Below are 22,386 nucleotides of genomic sequence, written 5' to 3'. Positions count from 1 at the left end.
CAGTTATATTCCTATCAATATTATGAAGGCTTTTACAGAATGGTTTGTTCATATATAATTCATAGCCTGAATTATACAACATTGTACACCTAAAAACATGGCGGAAATGGATATTTTAGGGCTGTTGACAGTATTTTCTGCTTTATGGAGTGATAAAAAGAGATATCCAATATCCCTTCTGTAAAAGCCTTAGATACTAATATGACTACAAAATGAAACAATAATTTTGAATCTGGCTTTATCCAAAGTTCAGATTTCGATTTCTGAAATGTGTTCAAATTAGTGCTGTCAAAATTATCGCGTTAACGGCGGTAATGAATTTTTTGAATTAATTGCGTTAAAATATTTAACGCATTTAACGCATGTGCAGAATGGCCCGCCCCATACATGCCACCAGTGGCAGCGCCAGGGTATGGCTGGGGTCAACACACTCTCACTCCCTAAGCGTCCAGGAGCGACGTTTGGTCAGTGTCCGTGGCGTCCAAACGCTCCTAGGCTCCTTCAGCGTCATAAAGGGACGCAAATAGCTTTCAACTGATTGCAATGTATTCCCATCTGCGTCGGGATTTGACGCTCATGGAAGCAAGGCATTCGTTTGTGTCGGCTGCCCTTAAAGGCAATGTGAGCGTCCATTCCCATTGGATAACGGAGAATTGTACACCCGGAAGTAAGTATTCCTCTTACTGTCGATTGATTTTACAGTGATATCTGCACTACTCATCGACTAAAAAACACCAGATTATCCTTGTTAATTACACATAATTACCCCTTCGATTCGGAGAAACAAATATTTTTTCTGAGGAAAGGATGGCAGAAGACACTACACTACCCAGAATCCCCAGCTATCGTTTGGACTACACCATGTGCTCTGTTTGACAAACCCCGTGATAGTCCTCAAGCTCTGTAATTGGAGAGTGTGCTCCGAGGGTTAAGCCGATTCTCGAACAGCACTTGAAATGGGATGGAACCACGGCAGACTGTCCAAAACTGGATTTGAACGGGTCCACCGCGTCCCCCCCTCCCCCACCCCGTCCCCAGAACTACACATGCTGGCTATTGTGTTTCGCAACATGTTCTCTATGGCACGTCTCTACTGGGAGTTGTAGTTTTAAAAGACGTTTTCGTATTTCCCATAATAAGAAGTTGCCAGTATTAAACTGTGTACATCCCTGGAGGTTTAGGGGATAGGAAACACTCAAATTTAAAACATATAATTAATAAATGGGTGAAATCGATCAGCTTAAGATAAGATATACTTTATTGATCCCAAGTTGGAACATTTGCGTTACATCAGCATGTGTAACAGTTGTATGCAGTGGTGTTTATTTGTAAATCATTTAGTATAATCACACAAATTCTGTGTTTTATATTTAACAATTCTGTGTTCTTTATTTATTGATTGTTCAATACCTGACAAGGCCGGAGATGAAATATCTACATACATCTTATAAGAGTATAATACACATGTATAATATCAGTTAAAATAAGTGCTTCAACATAGTTAACATTGCTGGAGGTATGCACAAATATTGATAGATGTCTTGTAATGCACTATTGAGGAACCTGCGACCCAAGTTTTTCATTCAATGCAGAACTACACCATAGTTGTGTAGGCCTATATGATATGTCAATACACCTTAGAAAATCTTGAAATCTTGAAAGGGATGTGAAAAATAGTCATTATATACAGTCTTTAATTAACTATTAGTAGAGAATAACGAGTAATGAATATACTTTATAGGGATCCTATTAATATCTAATAATAAAAATAATGAAATTCAATAACATGCTTTAACCACTAGGTATCCCTTTATATCAGCTGTGCACCTTTATGGTGTAAATACAGCCTATCTACCAATTGGATCAAATATAAAAGTCCGCCGAATTAGTGTTGATACTGCAAGGAGACGTATTGTGTGAAAAGAAATGTAAGATGTTGTTTAATTGTTGATATATTTATGATCCACGTCACGTTTCCATTGTTGGCGGCAGTTCCTCATGTTTGTCTAGAAGTCTTCTCATCAGGGCTCTATAAATACCGAACTACGGCAGATATGTAATATTTAATGCAGCCGAACCGTGTATTACAATGCCGTTATGTGATGACTTTCAAAGAGAAAAGCAAGTACACTCGGAATAAAGTGTTTTCGGTCTGTTTCCGGTAGTTGTTAATGACGATGTGCTGTGAGATGTGAGACTGGAATTGTACAGGGGAAAATAACGTTTCTGCACCATTTTAGATGCGGATTTTGTTAAACTAATACGTTTGCTCTGTGGACCAACACTATACGTTGACGGGGAAGGGGCTAGCAATAAAGATAACACCATTAAACAGTTACACAACATAACAGAAATAATATCGATAGCAGCGTCCCTAGCAACCACCTTGGTAACAATGAAAACGTTGTATAGACACCATTTCCTGAATTAATCTTCGTAATAACTAGCAAACTAAAGATCATGTACATCCACTGCACACATAATCTGAAATAACAACTCATATTTCTCACATCAAATGATATCAAAACGCATTTTAATGGCCAAAGTAACTTTAAATAGGCATTTTACACCGAGAATAAAACGAAGTTCGGCCATGTTTTTTTTTTTCTGCAGGGAGAAATGTGAAGATCACGTGACATAGACGCCAGCCATTGGAATGAATGGTGAAAAAAAACGTAGGGATCTTACAATTTCAGAGGCGTTTTCGTAGAAATACTACGTTCTACGTTGTGGACCAACGTAGTTATTACACGTTTTTTTGTTTTTGTGAGACTGGGTTGGGTATTCTGCTGTATTACAGATATACAAAGTGTTTCCTTGGCTGGGACCTTGGAGGGATTTGATGAAACTGGTGGAGGACAGCATGAAGGAAACGAGGAGCATGATAGTTGACCTGAAGGAGACTCTGAACCCTGACATGTGCCGATGCATTCCTGACCCGTAAACAAAATCTGGAGGTAATATGTCAACTCCAGTGAAACCACCCCGGTTGATGATACTGATCATTGATTAATTTGCCTGTGGCCCTGAGAGATCATCACACTGCAAATTAAGAAAACACATGCAAAAAGACACAACAGGGTAAAATCTTTACCACACAACGGAAACTGTTTCTGGATGACACATAAAGTGATCCACGCGCAATAATCATGTTGTCATGATTCAGGACTATAATGTTTTGAATCTCATTTGGTTACGTGTTGCGGCAGGTGTAATGCCATAATAAAATGGTCTGTAGATATTATTATATCTGAATCGTGTGATCACAATAATAGAGAGCCGACTGTTACTCATATAAATGTCATCCAGTTAACTTGCTGAAACTCTTGGTTCTCAAAGGTCGCAGGATGTGTCCTGGAGAGAGTCTGGCCAGAATGGAGCTGTTCCTCTTCTTCACCTTTTGTTTCATTCCTTTACCTGGAGTTACAGTGGATGCACTGGATCTCACTCCAGTTGTGGGCTTCACCCTGACCCCTTCCCCTCATGAGCTGTGACAGTCACTACTGAGGACGGGAGCCGGTCATTTGTCACTTGTGGTCACTCAGTGGGCCACGATGTGGGAGGGGATGTTGCGTGAGAATGCTGCATTGACATTTTACCGTTTGGCTAAAAATCTAAGGAACCCTGATGGTATACAACCGGAGCAATTATTTTTAATTGATTATATTGAAAGGTGACAAAAAAGTTAAGAATAATAGGGGGAAACAAATCATGGTTATACTTGGATTTAAATTGCAACAGGTATCACTGCCTTTGTCTGTCACCCCAAACCAACAGGAGGAGGTGTGCCTGCTGTAAATTCCACACTATTCCTTCCTTTAAACTACTACCAGGCCACTAAAAAGGGACCTCATTAAGCATACATGTTTTCATCCTTTTGTGATGTTTTCTTCCCTGTTGGCAGACCCAATGACTGTCATCTCCAATTAATCAATCTTCTTATCACTCGGTAGCCAGTCGTCTCTCAGTGCTCCAGTATGAGCTGCTCCGTTTAAATACATCTTTATTTGATAATGCAGCAGAAATGACACATATAAATAATTAAAATGTTTTTACTAACCTCCCCTCCCCCCTTCATTACTATTCCCTCCCCCATCTTATGCTTAGTTATTTATATTATTATTTTGGTTTTGGTAAAATATGCTAACATACATTTTAAATGTTACCATCAGTTTAATTGTGGTAGTTTTGGTTAAAGATTAAAATACTGCTCTTGCATGCCAATCCTCCAGTGCAGGTCATTAGATGAATTGCACCTTTTAGAAATGCAAGTGTATTCATAAAAACAAGTAAACCCTGCTGTATACTTAGAATATGTTTGCTTCCACACACTGCATTATACATGTAAACGGAAAGTGATTTGTTTTATAATACTCTTTATAAGTTAGCAAAGAGATATAAAAACTAACAGGGCATGATTCTAGTTGTTGTGATACAAAATAAGGAAGTTTTTATAAATATTTTTGAATCTGCCTACTATGGTCAAGATGACACATAAACATATTTGTCCTAATGCCTTGCATTCTATTGCTGTTTTTGTTCTCTTTAAATGTTCTTTTGGTAATAAAATTAATCAAAATAGGAAATGCTACAGCATATGTTTACATGAAGGCTACTAAGGTCCTTCCACTTTTAAAATATCGACTTGCTGATCCTGCGAAGAATGGTTGGAGTGTATCACTCGCTATATGGAAACAATGCAGTCCTGGAGAGCTGAACAACTGTTTGGAAATCAACTGTTTTATTTAATGCTTCACTGAAAGTCTGAGAATGTGACTGGCTCAACCTGATCTCACCAGAATGCGTGACTCCACCACGACTCCTTAACACCACAATGCGTGGTGGAGTCACGAACTTTGTTACATTTACGTGTCGGCACCACGCAAGCAACCCCAATGTAAAGTGAATGAGGCTCCTTTGTCGTGGTGCACACACGCATTTCTACAACGTCCCGCAGTGAGCTTTTATTCTATACAACGTTTTTTAAATCTACTTTATAGCTTGTAGTAACTCACGGGAGGCTTCTTTTATTTTATTTGTATTCATAATTATTTTTATTTTTCGTCAGAATGTAAAAATTACATTAGTTACGAATTTGTGTTCTCAAAAAACAGTGCATTGTGTGTAATGCAACTGTGATTTTTATTAAATTAGTTAGTTTTTAAGGAAGGCCAGAGCTTCAGCTGTGTCAAATAGATTGTTCCCTTTAGTTAACGTTTTTTAAAAGTTAATGATCATGTCCCCTGTATTGTATTACGAGCGTCCATTCCCATTGGATAACGGAGCATTTTACACCCGGAAGTAAGTAGCCTATTCTCCTTAAATATTTATTTTGTTGAAAATGTCTAGGGAGTAATGTGCAGTACCGGAGTCCACCAGAGAGGCAGCCGCTGCGGGACATTAGCCTGCGTACTGCGTTGCCTTCCCTGCCCTGAAGAGGAAGTGATCCTTCCTAGTGCCTGACGAGTTTTAAGCTAATAGCCTATAAAGTTATGGATATTAGAAAGTTATTTTCATCGAAGCAGGCGCCACAAGCTGCAGTAGCAGCAGCAGCAGTAGCAGCAGCAGCAGTATCAGCAGCTGACAACAATGTCATCACCAGCAGTGAAGAAATGGATGTTTCAGGTTTGTGAATCTAATGGTGATATCTGCACTCTGGCTGACTCAGTAAGAAGTGAAAAAGAGTGATGTACTGTAACGTTAATCTTATAGCTAGTAAACATGGAGTAACCACCTTTCAACACAAGGCAATTCAAGGTGCTTTACAAAAATGAAAGACATTCAGACAAAGGCATTTAAAAACAGTAAAAGATAATAAAAGAAACATTAAAAGAAAAAATACATGAATAAAAGTTACAGTGCAGTTTAAGATATGAATAGTTCACACAGAGGTTCCACTTTACTGATGAACATAACAGCTCAGTTTAAATTAAAAGCAGCGACAAAAAGAGAAACCACACTAAGTCAATACCCTTATATGTTAGTATATATACAGAACATGACTAAAAAGTATCCTAAGATGTAACGTTAACCCTTCATACCTCAGTCTACTTTTAAGACACTAAAATAACGTATTCCAATTTTATTTTGTTTTCGCGTGTGGAATTATACTGGCTCTCGTTTCAGTACACATACCAACGGAACCATAGCAACGGAACTGACAGGCAACTGTTATGGAAATCTAGGACCCAACACTGTGGAGAGTACAAGTCAAAGTGATCAAAACAAATAAATGGTGAATCAAACAGAGCTGTCTTTCTAGTTATTTATTTGAAGCTTCAAATAACTGACAGGCAACACTCTGAATCCGATTGGCTGTGACTGCATCCAGTGCCTGATTCAGAAACGTGACTCTTACACTCTTTACGTCACAAACAAAGATGGTGGATGAGAATAGATCTATAAAACGATAAGCAATGCGCAGTGGATCGGAAGAGGACGGTGTGTCGGCGTTGTTCGATAGCGGTGCGGTATGCTAATAGAACACACGCCAAACATGCTAAATCACATCAGAAGGCATCACCCAGATTTGCCAATCACCGGAGCCCCAAAAGACAACAGCAGTTCAACAGCTGATCCCCGCTGTTTTTAAGAAGCCAATAGACATGAGAGCCGAGAAACCAAAATAAATAACGGAAGCTTTTGGCATATGTTTTTCAACGACTTTGCGTTCTTGAAACACTTTCTTATTATTTATGATGTAATATTTTCAAGACATTCTTTTTAGTTTTACAGCTTGATGAAACCTTTTTGTTTGACATCAGCCATTATAGATACTATGGCCACCTGAGTGTGTGTGGTACTGTTTGTGGTTTGTTTTTAACTGTTTAATACAGTTAATTATTCAAAATGTCAGAGTTCCTTATTTTTAAACTGAAACTTGCACTACTGTTCAAAAGTAAATAACAACACACCTGGAATTATGCATTTGGGACTTTTTTTTGCTTTTTCTTGTTGTACCGAACCGTGACCCCCAAACCGAGGTACGAACCGAACCGTGACTTCTGTGAACCGTTACACCCCTAGTCCCCGGTGTTCCAGGGAACTCACCAAGTGTCAGAAAACACAACCCTCTCTCTTTTCCTCCATACCCAAATCTCTAAAAACGGGGCTGCAACGGATCTGATACAGACTGATCTTATAATAATATAATAATAATCCTTATATTTATTATAGCGCTTTCTCAATGACTCTCAAAGCGCTTTACAAATACACATTACACATACAGATCATACATGTAATGGTCATCTACTGTGGACAATACCCACAGGAGCAAATTCGGGTGAAGTGTCTTGCCCAAGGACACACCGGCCTGCCTGATCTTGAATTATTTTCTACGTCACAGAAGTGGTGCTCCGCTTATTGGTCAATTCTCCACCTATCAGGGGAATGTGGGGTTGGGCCACGGCCGGCCATTGCGCTGGAGACGATGTAGTACATATGCCAGGCCTGTAAGTGGCGCTGTAGTCTGCCACAAAAGCAGCGAAGAAGACTTCCCGCGCATGGTTGCCCTTCTGTTTATACTCTGCTCTGGCTCTTTTTCTCCCTCCCCGAGGGAAGCGTTTGCTCCCTCGCTGTAATTCTCTCTGCTGCAACTTAGAGCAAGGCACAGGTCAAAGGTCCTGCCTTCCTGTTGGGGGAAGTGTGGCCAACTGCGCAGATGATCTTAAACAGACTTTCTTTGTCTCTGAAGATCCTTTATTTAATTATTATTAGAAAGGGCGCAAACAGAGGCTCCTCCTGGATCCGCTGGGTAGAATTACCTGTGTTTTCTGTGTATTCCTCAGTGTTGACTTGGGATTTCTCAATGCACGTTGTGTAAATGCCTTGGACTCACTCACGGCCGTTGGCTCTCAATTAAACTCAGTGTTTTGATATAAAGCGGACTCCAGCCTCCATTTCTTCCATCAACATTGCTGAAAAGAAGTTTCTCTCACAGATTGGCGTCACGGAACAGGACACCAAAAGAGGCTGGTAAGTTCAATTCTATTTTGAGATTGTCTTACCAGCGTTTGGGATCAACGGTGTATCAAAATTACCTGAGAGAACTGAGCTGCTGCAATTTTTTTTGGGTTTCTCTACTCATTTACATCTGGAGGCTAATCATAACCTCGGGAATCGGTGTCAAGGGGACGTTGTCCTGGCCAATTTCCCCGTGGTTGTTGCTGGGACATGTGTTTACGAGCAATCACGGCCCATGTGAAAACTATGAGAATATTTGGGGCTAATAAATAACCTCGGAATATCGAATTTCATCGATTTCCTCTGTGTGTGATTCTTGGAATTAAATCACCAGGCAATTACATACAGCAAATATTCGGAGAAACTTTTAAAGAGGAGCACCAGTAAAGTGGATTTTCTGAATTAGAAGCAATGTCGCAAGATTTGTATTTAAACAAATCGCCGAATTTAGGAGTTTTCAGAGGATAATTAAAGCCTAAATCAACAGCATTTCTGCGGAGGTGCTGATTCTCCGCCCCCTGTGGAGAGCAGCATGCAGAGAGAGGAACATACAGCATTATTTCCGCGACTATTACCATTTTTGAACTAAAGAAAGTGGTCAATGCGTGGTATGAGAATGTTATATGAATTGCTGAATTTAGCTGTGTTTGCTGAAACACAACATTATGAGTAAAGAAGGCTTTCATAATTAAAACCCCCTCTGAAAGTCTCCCTAATTCGGATTAAAATAGGCTGGAAGAGTTTTTGTCAGGCTGAGTTGTTGAGAGTTTTTATGTTTGTTTGTCTAATTGCAGTGTTTGTTTTATTGTACTAACCGTTAAACATGGGTAATACTGTCTCCGCAAACGAGTCCGTTGGTAAGAGGGAGAATGATTCACGCACCAAGACACTTACAAAAAATCCTATTACAGACAGCCATTACACGCACATTTTTTCCCCTAATATGCCGTCAGGAATTGTCGGAAGAAGCTTGGATTGGAACAAAGTTATGCCGTTCACATCGTTTGCTTTGTGAGCACTCACAACAGAATAGTCAGAAAGGACAGATTCTGTTTGATTGGCCGTTAACAGAGTTGGGTGTAACGCGTTACAAAGTAACGCGTTACAAAGTAACGCGTTACTGTAGTTATATTACTTTGTCGGTAACGGAGTAGTGTAACGCGCTACTTTTATAATTCAGTAATCACACTACAGTTACTAACATTGCACCGACACGCGTTACTTCGTTACTTTCTAAAATCAGTCATAATCAAACCTCAACAAACACCTGCAAAGAACACATGCTAAGGTGAAGCTAACGCACATAACTGTTGTTTATTTATTACACACACGTAGTCTGTTCTTCTTCTCTGTTTTCCGGTTGTTGCCTGTTTTGAATGACGAATACACACTACCGCCACCTGCTGGTAAGGAGAGTTATTGCCACTCACGCATGCGCAGTTCGTACGTGCTCGGCTGAAGTCTTTGCGGTGTGCTCCAGTTTGGCTCCAGTGCAACACATGGCCAACACGCAGGAGAACACGCTGACGCAACAGCGTGAGCAGAGATAGACTGCGCAACATATACAGATAGCAGGAGACAGAGGACAGCCATGGTCGGATAGGAAAACATTTAGGAGCTATCTGGATCAGTCTTATGCGACAATGGAAACTGAACTAAACAGAACATTTGAAATGTTGCAGTCTGCGTGATCTGCCTGCAGGCAGGGGCGGGCCGGCCCTGCGAGTAAAGTAACGAGTAAAGTAACGAATTACTTTATGTAGAGAGTAACGAAGTAGTGTAATATATTACTTTTTTTTAAAGTAATATGTAATGTGTAATATATTACTTTTTTTTAGTAACGACCCCATCTCTGGCCGTTAACGGGCACTTTTGACATGGCCGTGTTGTGGCAGGCATTCAAATTAATTGAACAGGAGGCGAATTGCTCCTGGGATGTAACGTACATGAAGGACTGCATTAAAGCTTGGATGACTATTGCAGAAAAAAGAGGTTACGATGAGCGGAAAAATGAAAAGTCAGTTGGCACCGAGCGAGGCTCCATTGAACTCAAAGCTTTGATTGATCGAGTTTCTAAATGCGCAGCTAGTTGTCATTTGCTTAGCCTAGAATTCAAATTCCCTGCATGTACGGCTGCAGGTGACTGGCCTCCGACACAGACGCGTGATATATGGATCCAGACTGTAGCTGCTATTGCAATCAAAGCATGCGCCAAAACTCACACAGATTTTTCGCTGGTGACGGCTTGCGTACAGAACCCAACAGAAACAGTCCCAGAATTTCTCCAGCGTTTCATTACAGCGTGGGATAATAATGCGGGCATTAAAAGAGAGGGCAATGATTTGTTCGCCATACAGACTTTGCTGCATAATTTAATCCCTGAAACAGCTCAGGCGTATATGATGGCTACCCCAGATTGGCAAATTAAAACATGGAAATTAACCTTCGCAACAATACGCGCGTTACACAGAAATCAGATATTTCTGACCCCCAGAATTGCGCAAAAGTTGCCTCAAAATACACAGGCTTATCAGAGTGCGGATAACTCCCAGCAGTTTCAGGGACAAAACCGCACACAGCAGTATCAAAATCAGGGGACATCACACAATTACCAAGACAAGGGCAGACAGCAGCAGAATAAAAATCCCAGAAAGTTGACGCCGTGTCACATCTGTGGGGCAATGGATCACTGGGCAGGACAATGCGGACGGCGCTGGGGAGCACAGCAGGACGCACAACCTTTGCCTGCTCTTCCCCAGCCCCCCCGCCAACACCCTGCATTACTGCCCCCCCCTCCCCTGAACAGTCAATACGACAGGCAGGCTCAACAGGGGCAAAACGGTCAGCAAAGTCAATTTAACAGAAGATAGAGGTGCCATGATGAAGAAATAGGGTCAAATTCACAGCATTTCCCCATTCAAGCAGCAACAATTCGCCTTTCCAATAACCCGCGTGAAGATCCGATTATGCCCGTTGATTTCAGTGGTAAAGCGGTAGACATTTTGATTGACAGCGGAGCAACATTATCAGCAGTGCGCACGAAGGAAAAAGTGTGTGAAGCAACCAATAATTTTGTCACAACAATGGGAGTTTCTGGCATTCCTATGTCAGAGCCCGTTTCAGAGAAAACTATACTAATATTTCAATTGAAGGATCACATGTCCAACACTCTTTCATTATTTCAGATGGAAGTCCTATTAATCTAATGAGCAAAGATTTGCTTTGGAAATTACAAGCAACAATACATTGCACTCCAGACGGATTGTTTTTGACTATTCCTGACAGCAAAGTCTATCAAGCTGTCCAATTCATTCAATCATCTCAGGACAACCTTTATTGTTGGTCATTTCCAGATTTCAACATGATTTCTGTTTTCTCAACAACAGGAATTCAGAAAATTGCTAGCATTTCCCCTGTGTGTGCTTCTTTAATGTCCCTTATGCGGCCTGTATTGAATTGTCACTGCACAGCTGCTTTTAACCCATCAGATGACTATGCACTATCAGTAAGAGGTTTTTGCAACAGCTCAGATCAGTTGGAATGTGAAAAGTTTCTATTTTTAGGACCCCAGGGGTGTGCATTGCCCCTAAGGCTCACAACCAAACAACAGGCTCTGTATGCTGCAGACACGATTCCTCACCTCGCAATAGCGGTCACTTCAGGAAGTGACCCTGAAGAAGTGGGGGTCATGGCAGCCCACTGCCATGCTCTGCTGAGGGATACAAAGGCTTCTCACTCACACACACACACACACACACACACACACACACACACACACACACACACACACACACACACACACACACACACGATCTAATTAACCTCGGAGAACAACATTACATGCTGTGTCTCTCTGAGCAACTTTCTCTCCCTCAAAGCACATTTCTTCATTTACAGCCACCTGCAATCACACAATATGGACCCCCTTCAGATTTTTCTGAGGTTCCTGCCACATTATGGGCTAAACACAAAAATCATGTGGGGTTTGTTTGTTCAGCCCCTCCACACAGAGTCACACTTAAAGCCAATGCCAGATTGCCAGCTATCAGACAGTATAATTTACCCCATAGAGCCATTTTGGGAATTGAAGGAGTCATCCAATCTCTGCTCGATCAGGGCGTATTAATCCATACAAGTAGTCCATGTAACACGCCCATCTTGCCCATTCCTAAGCACAATCGCCCTGATGAGTGACGTTTTGTCCAAGATTTGCAAGCTATTAACGCTATTGTCATTCCGACAGCTCCTATAGTGCCTGACACTAATTAAATTCTTGCATCACTACCGTCAGATTCGAAATGTTACACAGTAATCGATTTGTGTTCAGCATTTTTCTCTGTTCCTCTGCATCCAGACAGCCAGTATCTGTGCACTTTACACATTGCATATTTGCACCATTTGTATATTAAAGTGTATTGTATTCCTGAAGATGGATTACGTAATCATTTAACAATTTTATCATGATTGATTGGGTTATCATCTGGCTTGTGCTGTAGTCGGTATTTGACTCCTCCTGAAAGAGAGTGGAGTCAGAAAAGGCTCCAGCTGTTGCCTAATTCCAAACCCAACCTATACAGCCTCCTACTCCATGACCATGAGATAGTTAACTCCCAAAGGTCAGCAAGACAAGTAAAACTCCACTTCAGCAGTTTATTTAAACTTTGGAGATCAATGATGCCCAACATCAATAAACAGAAGTTGGCTAAACAAAATGTCCCTAAAAGAAAACAGAAGTAAGCTAAATGACAAGTCTCTAACCTGAGCCGCTACATCTGAAACAAAAGAAAAAAGGCAAACAAAATGGGCGTCTCACTCTGACTATATTGCTTTTAAATATGCCCTTTTTAAGGTGACAACAGAAGCGGAATATTTAAATATTCCAAAAATCACACATTTATCTAATTTGTATTGAACACAACACACTTGCCAAATGGCCTGAACAACACCTAATGTTTTGGTGAGGATGTATATTTTTTATTAATTAATTTTGAGGTTTTTTGGAAGAACATAATTTGAAAAGAAATGTATTTTCAAATTATTGAAATTCCAAAGAATATCAACACTATAAATAACATATCATACATATAACATATGTAACATATTTATATATAACATACATGTTTGGGTTGTAGATACACAATATTGACAAAAAGGTTTCCTGACAATCTGAAAAGTTACTATAACTGCAGCTTCCATGGAAGAGCTGTGCTTTTGCTTCTGGTATGCACTTGGCAGGGGAAGAGGAGAAAACGAATGACGAAGAACACGAAGGCGGATTGATGTTAGTCAGGAGAATACATCTAACTGCTGAAAACACTAATTGTCAGGAATCGAATAGAGTGGCCAGTTAAGGGATGTTTTGTTGAAGATTTAGCTTTCACTAAAAACAAAGTTTTAACGGATGCTTTGTTGCTTCAGAAAATAGAAATAAATAAAAGTAACTAATAGAAATGGTGATAAACTTTGGGACCAATCAGTACCACTATTATTATTATTATTATTATTATTATTATTATTATTATTATCCATTCATTAAAAGAACTGCACCCTAGTACTGAACCTGTTTGGCAGGAAGAGCACACATTTCACATAATTTCACTCAAAAACAATAGTCAATAACAAGTTTGGAAAATCATTTGATTATCTAACAATAGAAACTGATGTTATCAAAAACCTAGAGCAGATAGATCCTTCAACAAGAACATGAACAATACAAGTGATTTGTATTGGTTTATTGGAGTGTATTCCAAATCAAATACATGTATGCATTAAGAATCGGTGTGGATAAAAAGTAAGTAACAAGAAACCAGAGAAGCCATCATCTCGATCTCCCTATTTCTCATATATGAATGAAAAACACAAAATACCATTAATTCGCAGTGAGTTTTGTGCTTTAAAATAAGAAAAAACAGATCAAAATCATTCTTTAAGAAGCCTAGTCTACATCCAAATCAACCTCCAGTAGTGCTGTGATCAATGTTGAGGATTTAATTAATTCATTGAAATGTCAACCTAAACTGAATCAGACATAAATCTGCCAATAACTCCTGTTGCCTGAGCTAAGGAAGCCTGTTGTATAAAATACCAAGATTTAAAGTGTTTAGTAAAAGTGTACTGAAAACTTCCAGTTTCAGGCCATTATAACTTTAAGACCTGTGTTGCTACCTATATTTAAGTCCATTTGCTGAACAATAAAACATTAAACATATTATACTTATCAACCCTACTTTCTATTATTTTGGAAAGTAATATAAATACCTCTTTGTGTAACTTGTATATCCACACGTGGCTGTTTTCTGGCGGGTGATTGGCTGGACTCACCCTGGAGATCCAACTTCCTCTTGTCTTGTTTTTGTTGTTGTTGTAAATAACATATATATATTTTTTTAATTCTCAAAAGTGTTAAGATAAAGCAGGTTTATTATTGTTTATGAAATATCAATACAACTCCATGTAAGAAACTGTATACCTTTCTCACCTTTATCATTTGTTTTGCTGGTGGACGGACAAACCTGAGGATGAAGAACATGAACATTTGACTCTTTGTCCTCTCACAGGGTGCTACAGGCTTGAACACACATCGTCACAATTCACACACACCAACATTTGCATTTAATTTCCCATTCAGAACTCTGTGCGAAATAACATATACCTCTGACTCCCAAAATCGGGTTGGTGTGTCAAGGCCTTTAAAAGACTTTGTAGTCAATGTAATGGGAAAGTACCTCATTGGACTCCAGTCAGCATGGGCTGTAGGGTCATCTTGACTAGTTTTATGGATGTTGTCTCCATTTGACCAAGCTCACAGAAACAAAGCTTGCATTCCTGAGGCAATTCTCATTTGTCATGGCTCCACTTAAAATAAAAACAACAATAAAACATACGTGCTACTCTTGGCCCACAGGGGGCCATGTCTTTCCAGCTCGTCCCTACTGTATCTGTCTCTATGTATCTATCTGTGCGCTCATGGAGCATCCTGCATCTTTCCCCCCCTTCTTCTTGACCCTCTTCTATCCCAGGTGTGAAAGCCTCATCTCTCTCATCATCCGAGAGCTCAAAATCTTAATCTCCCTGAACTATCTGGTACAGAAAATGTGTGCTTCAGTTCCGTCTCCTGCAACAATATTGAGTCATAAAGTCCATGAAGATAGTCCTGACGTCCACTAGAATGGACATTTATAAAAGGGCTGTTATTTGAAAACTTGAATTATTTAATTGCTTTCAGAACTAATTATATAGTTCCTCACATGTTATTAAACAAGAATATATATGATTTTCATGGTAAAAATGACAATTATTCAACAATCTTTGACTTCTCCTCCTGCTTCTATACAATTTTGTTTTTCGTATGCCAGCCATTTTGGATGAAAAGAAAGAGGAACTTCCCATGTATCTGTGCGCTCATGGAGCATCCTGCATCTTTCCCCCCCTTCTTCTTGACCCTCTTCTATCCCAGGTGTGAAAGCCTCATCTCTCTCATCATCCGAGAGCTCAAAATCTTAATCTCCCTGAACTATCTGGTACAGAAAATGTGTGCTTCAGTTCCGTCTCCTGCAACAATATTGAGTCATAAAGTCCATGAAGATAGTCCTGACGTCCACTAGAATGGACATTTATAAAAGGGCTGTTATTTGAAAACTTGAATTATTTAATTGCTTTCAGAACTAATTATATAGTTCCTCACATGTTAATAAACAAGAACATATATGATTTTCATGGTAAAAATGACAATTATTCAACAATCTTTGACTTCTCCTCCTGCTTCTATACAATTTTGTTTTTCGTATGCCAGCCATTTTGGATGAAAAGAAAGAAGAACTTCCCAGCATGCATTTTTAACCAATGACATATCACTGGAAAGACCAGGATGTCCTCTGTACAGCACATCAGGGATTGATAGAGTAGCTCAAAAGAGTAAAAGGAGATGCATGTTAACAAAATGTCCACTACAGTGGACATTTTCAATGGGCTGGGTCCCAGGAGGATAATATAGAACAAAGCTAACAATGAAACAAAAGAATATGAATCGTTCCAAAGCTTACCCGTAACGTACAGCCTGTTGATATGAATATGCCCAACCCAACCTGGAAAACAAAACTTAAAGTATTTTTGTTTCTGCTGAGAGGTGCAGAACGTTACTCCTCCCACACTAAATTAATCATGTGTTATTTTAATGCAATTTGAACTGCATTTGTGTCTGAAATGTAAACCCTTATCCTATTCCCTGTTAAAGTTGTCCTTTTCTCTAATCATGTGGGTATTTTTATGTCAAGTGTTTGTATAATTCTAACCTCATAGGGTAAAATTAAGAAGTTTAAAATGTGAAACAACTCTTCAATTCTCAAACACTACATGAGGTCTCTATAAGGGTGGTACACTTTGGGACCAATCAGTAAGTAGCACGTTGGTGACATTAAAAAGCATACTGACTCCATTACTAGGCTACTCATCATAAATTAAAAAAGCTGCACCCTAGTACTGAACCTGTTTGTCAGGAAGAAGGCCAAATGGACAATTATTTGTTTATCTAACAATAGAAATGTATGTTATTAAAAACCTAGAGCAGATAGATCTTTTAACAAGAACATGAACAATACAAGTGAATTGTATGTATTTATTGAAGTGTATACCACATCAAATACATGTATGCATTAAGAATCGGTGTGGATACAAAAAAGTAAATAACAAGAAACCAGATCAGCCATCATCTAGATCTCTCTATTTATCATATATGAATGAAAAAACAAGACACGCCTTTATTTGTTTTTTTAATCCCCAATTGTGTTTTTGATGATCATGAATTTGAATCCTGTAGGCTCTAGATATTTACACTGACACCTTGACTGAAGCAGAAGGGGAGTACATGACGGATAAACATCTCATGATGCTTTTCTGTGGGTCTTGATACAGGTGATTTTGTTTTAGTCCTTTAAAGTACATGAACATACATCTAGATACTTTTCTTCTTAGTTTCTTTCATTTAGTTTTATGGTTTTAGCAACATTTCTGGTCATTTGGTCTCAAAGGATTCAGTTTAAGATAATGTTTTGTTATAATCTGTGTGACGGCCCCTAGGCCTTAAGGCCCTGACACAACAAGCAGTCACCAGAGGACTAGCCAAGTCCATCGGGTCTGGCAGTCCAAATAAGGCGTGTCACGGTCGACGGTGCGGGACACACCAACCTGACTACGGCGCCGCGAATGCCCGACAGCCTCTGACGGCCTCTGACTCCCAAAATCGGGTTGGTGTGTCAGGGCCTTTAAGGCCTTTAAGGCCCTGACACACCAAGCAGTCACCAGAGGACTAGCCAAAGCGGAAGTCGGCTGTTGCCTGGCCGTGTTCTCCTGCGTTTTGGCCATGTGTCGCACGGGAACACACCGCACCGACTTCAGTGCGTGAGTGGCAATAACTCTCCTTACCAGCAGGCGGCGGTAGTGTGTATTCGTCATTCAAAAGAGGCAACAACCGGAAGACAGAGAAGAAGAAGAGTATCTTTTCTCCGTAATATCATACAGAGCTGGCCTCTCCTGGATCAAGGTGATGAGCAGGTCTTCGTTTGCATCATTCCAGATCGCCATGATGAGATGAAAATGAATAGCAGTCTGTGTGTGCCTTCTTAAATCGTTTGTTTACGTCCCTCACTTCCGCTTCGCTTCTCATGCACTGATTTGCTAGCTGAACAGCCAATCAGAGTGATTATTTGGTCCGACTGCCAGACCCGATGCATGGCCGATTCAACATGTTGAATCGGCCATGCATCGGGTCAGGCAGTCCAAATAAGGCGTGTCACGGTCGACGGTGCGGGACACACCAACCTGACTACGGCGCCGCGAATGCCCGACAGCCTCTGACGGCCTCTGACTCCCAAAATCGGGTTGGTGTGTCAGGGCCTTTAGACTCAGATCCCTGGTTAGCCACTCCCCCAAATCAGGAGAGATTGCTGACACCTGATTTGGGTTGACTGCTCAGCTACAAGTATGGGTGCCTGAGCAGGCAGTCTTTCTCTCCTCTTGGGTTTGCTTGGCTCTACTGGACCTTGGTTTGGTTGGCCTTTCTTTATATACTGATGCATGTTCACACACACACACACACACACACACACACACACACACACACACACACACACACACACACACACTACACACACACTACACGCATTACTGATTAACTGACTTCATAGTTAATTTAGTTTCTTTAAATAAATGCACTTCAATTGGATGAATCATGTGTGGTCTCCTTCCTTTGTCCGTCCTTGAGCTAGGGCGTGACATGGGGGCTCGTCTAAAGTCAAATTTTGACATACATTTTGTTGGTATGAATTTATTTTCTGTGCTAATTTAGGTTGGAGTATCACACATGGATGTAGTTGTTTTGGAGAGCTTTATTATAATCTAGTTTGGGCCAGTTTTCTTTGAGGTAAATATGCTAAATGTTTGGTGTGGCATGTGACTGGTGTTTTCCTCTGTGAGGCCAAGCAGCAGGTTCTAATAGAGAGTCTGTTGTCAGGGCTTGGGTTTAGTGTGACAGAGAAAGTGGCCAGAGCAGTTGTCTCGGGATCACGTCCATGGTTTCTTGTGGGGTCGCTGTGTATACAGTTGCTTTCCAGTACCACTGGGTTTCAGTGAATAAATACCCGCCACAAGTATATGTACGAAGACTAGGTACGAGTTTAGTCAGATAAGGGACATACTCTAATTGGTTAGTTGAGCATGGGGAGTCACCAGTTGTTGTTGCCACTAGTTGCATAGTGTAACGGTTTGGTGTATGTTGCGTCAATTTGGTTATCTAGGTTGCTAGATTTTTGTGGTTTGATATTACATTACATTACATTGTATTTAGCTGACGCTTTTATCCAAAGCGACTTACAATAAGTACATTCGACCAGGAAGACACAACCTTGAAGAAAACAGAATCATATAAGAACATCAGGTTTCAAAGAGCCAATCGTTTCAAGTGCTACTCAACTGGCTTTAGATAAGCCAGTCCTTTATTAGTATATAAGTGCTCTGTTAGCAGTTCTTTGTTAGTCATTCTATCGCTCGAAGTGGAGTCGAAAGAGATGAGTTTTCAGTCTGCGCCGGAAGGTGTGTAAGCTTTCTGCGGTCCTGATTTCAATGGGGAGCTCATTCCACCATTTTGGAGCGAGGATAGCAAATCCACGTGTTTTTGCTGATGGGAACTTGGGTCCCCCTCGCAGCGAGGGTGCAGCGAGTCGTTTGGCTGATGCAGAGCGAAGTGCACGTGCTGGGGTATACGGTTTAACCATGTCCTGGATGTAGGAAGGGCCAGATCCATTTGCAGCATGGTACGCAAGTACCAGTGTCTTGAAGTGGATTCTAGCAGTTACCGGAAGCCAGTGAAGGGAGCGGAGGAGCGGCGTGGTGTGGGAGAATTTAACATTGTGGAAGATTTTGTCCAGTGTCCCTCGGATGAGTTGTTGGAGCAATGTACAAAGGAGCAGTTGGTGAAGATTGCTCATTATTACTCTGTTGATTCCAAACAAACAAAGGAAACCCTGAAAAGTGTTTATAAAGGCTCATTTGCTAGACTGTGCGGTACTGATGGACAGGTGAGGTAAGAGCATTGTCACTAATTATTAAGATTAAGATGAACTTTTATTAGTCCCTCATGGGGAAATTATTTCTCTGCATTTGACCCATCCTAGTGTTAGGAGCAGTGTGCTGCCATTTTGAACGGCGCCCGGGGAGCAATGTGGGGAACGGTGCCTTGCTCAGGGACACCTCGGTAGCACTTGGTCTTTCGGGGACTTGAACTGGTGACCTTCCAGTTCCCAAGCCAAGTCCCTATCGACTTCGCCACCACCGCCTATGTGTCTGGCTTAACATTTGAACAACATAAAGAATTGTTGATTCTTGAAAAAGAGGTGGAACAAATCAAATACAAAAAGGAACAAATGAAACTGGATTTAGAACTGCAAAAATTGGCTTTGATTAGGGCAGGTAAAATGTCTGCATCGGCATTGAATGAGGAACTTGTAAGTTCACGCTTTGATGTTGCAAGTAATTTACTGTTGTTGCCAAAGTTTAATGAAAATGATATAGAGACTTTTTTGTGTCTGTTTGCGCGTGTTGCTGATTCAAGGGGCTGGCCTGATGAGGACAGAACTTTAATGTTGCAGTGTGTGTTTTCAGGTAAAGCACAAGAAGCCTACTCCGCTTTATCTTCTGACGCCTGTAAAGATTATGATACGGTGAAATCGTCTGTTTTGAAGGCTTATGAGTTGGTGCCTGAAGCGTACCGCCAACGTTTTAGAGACTGGCGAAAGAGTGGTAACAAAACACATGTGGAATTTGCACGGGATTTGATCTTGCATTTCAAGCGCTGGTACTCTGCTTCTGGGGTAAAAACATTGGATCAGTTATGTGATTTAATCATTCTGGAGCAGTTGAAACAGTCGGTCCCTGAGAACATTGCAACCTATATTAATGAACATAAAGTCACATGTCCTAGGGAGGCAGCAGTACTGGCTGATGAGTATGTGTTGACGCACAGGCGCATCTTTGGTGAGCGTTATGAAAGGAATGAATCTCAGAAAGCAGGATCTTTGTCCCCAAAGTTTGCACAGCATCCTAATGGCACAAGCAATGCAAATGTGTGTAATTATTGCCATCAACAGGGTCATTGGAAAAAAGAATGTCCTTTGCTAGAGGGGAAAAGCAACAATTTTCATGTGAAGTCAGTTGGCTTGGCTACAACTATTCATAATCCCAGAGTTGGTGAAACGGAAGTCTTGGTAAGGCAATTGATATCTCAGAGGTTGAGTCGGGTTCTGCTTCGTTTATGTCCGACGGTTTTGTAACTCTAATTGGGAGTGACAAGAAAGTTCAAGTCAGGATTTTGAGGGACTCAGGCGCTTTGAATACTTTTGTGAGGGAGGCCATCTTGCTTTTTTCTCCAGATTCAGACATGGGGCGCTGTGTTCCAGTTAGAGGGATTGTTCTGCAACCATTTCTGTGCCTGAGCATAAACTGTTTCTGTCCTGTGATTTGGTCCAGAGAGAAGTGGAGGTTGGTGTTCGTCCAGAGTTGCCCGTGACTGGAGTGGACATCATTTTGGGAAATGACCTGGCAGGTGGTCGTGTTTGGCCAGATCATGCAAAGCCATTCAGGGGTAACAAAATAAACATTGCAGGAAAGAGTTTTCAAGTTAGAAGCGAGGACTGGTTTTGTCCAGATAAGTGTGGAATGATGAACTTTGCTAGAAGAAGCAGTTGTTACAGATGTGGCAAGAAGAAAACCATGAGGGCACATATGATGAACGCTGGAGGAACAGATAGTTGGAAAACTCTGGCTGGGAAGAGCAGGGGTCTCTTCAGTGTAATGATTGGAAGTGCAAAACATGTGGCAATGTCAATTGGGCTAGAAGGTCAGAGTGCAACATTTGTAACACACGGAAGTATGTGAAAGAGAGCTACAGTAACCTCTTTGGGTAAGATGGGGCAGGCAAGGGGAGCTTCGTCCCATTCTTCTTGAAGTTTTGGCCGTACAGGCATTCCCTGTTTCGTCCACTAAGCAGCAGTAGTTGCTTTTCCTGGGGTTAGGCTGTAATGATTGCGGGTTTTGTGCACATTTCGGTAGTCACCTCATGTACTTTTGTCATAGTTCCTTCTTTGCCTAGTATCACTTTTGATAGGCTTATAATGCAGTTTTTGTGTGCTCTGAAACGTGTTACTCGGATTTATGAATTGGAAGAAAATGTTGTGTCTAATGTTCTTGTTTTGTTTCAGGATCTGAGGTGCTACCTCATTCTTAAGGGGGGAGGTGTGACGGCCCCTAGGCCTTAGACTCAGGTCCCTGGTTAGCCACTCCCCCAAATCAGGAGCGATTGCTGACACCTGATTTGGGTTGACTGCTCAGCTACAAGTATGGGTGCTTGAGCAGTCAGTCTTTCTCACCTCTTGGGTTGCTTGGCTCTACTGGACCTTGGTTTGTTTGTCCTTTCTTTATATACTGATGCATGTTCACACACCCACACATTACTGATTAACTGACTTCATAGTTAATTTAGTTTCTTTAAATAAATGCACTTCAATTGGATGAATCATGTGTGGTCTCCTTCCTTTGTCCGTCCTTGAGCTAGGGCGTGACATCTGGCCTACGTATAAGGTCATTAAGCCACTTGGAGAGGGAGATTTACTTGTCAGAAGTTTATGTTATACTGGTACCAACAGCATCCTAATCACCATTGCACACACTTTAAAAAGGCAAAGTTCTGCAACAATAATGCAAATGTAGCAGGTTGGAAATGTTATGTTAAGTTTGATTTAAACAGAGACACTATTTTTTGTTAATAATATAATCTTTCCAACACACTTCGAACTCCTCACATTTAGACAATATACTGTAATGTCAGTAGATGGCGCTCTGGCACTGCTGTGGATCCATTAGTGAGTCTATAGCCAG

This window comes from Pseudochaenichthys georgianus, chromosome 8 (genome assembly GCF_902827115.2).
Source record: "Pseudochaenichthys georgianus chromosome 8, fPseGeo1.2, whole genome shotgun sequence".
NCBI classification, from domain to species: Eukaryota; Metazoa; Chordata; class Actinopteri; order Perciformes; family Channichthyidae; genus Pseudochaenichthys; species Pseudochaenichthys georgianus.
This window is presented reverse-complemented; position numbering follows the sequence as displayed.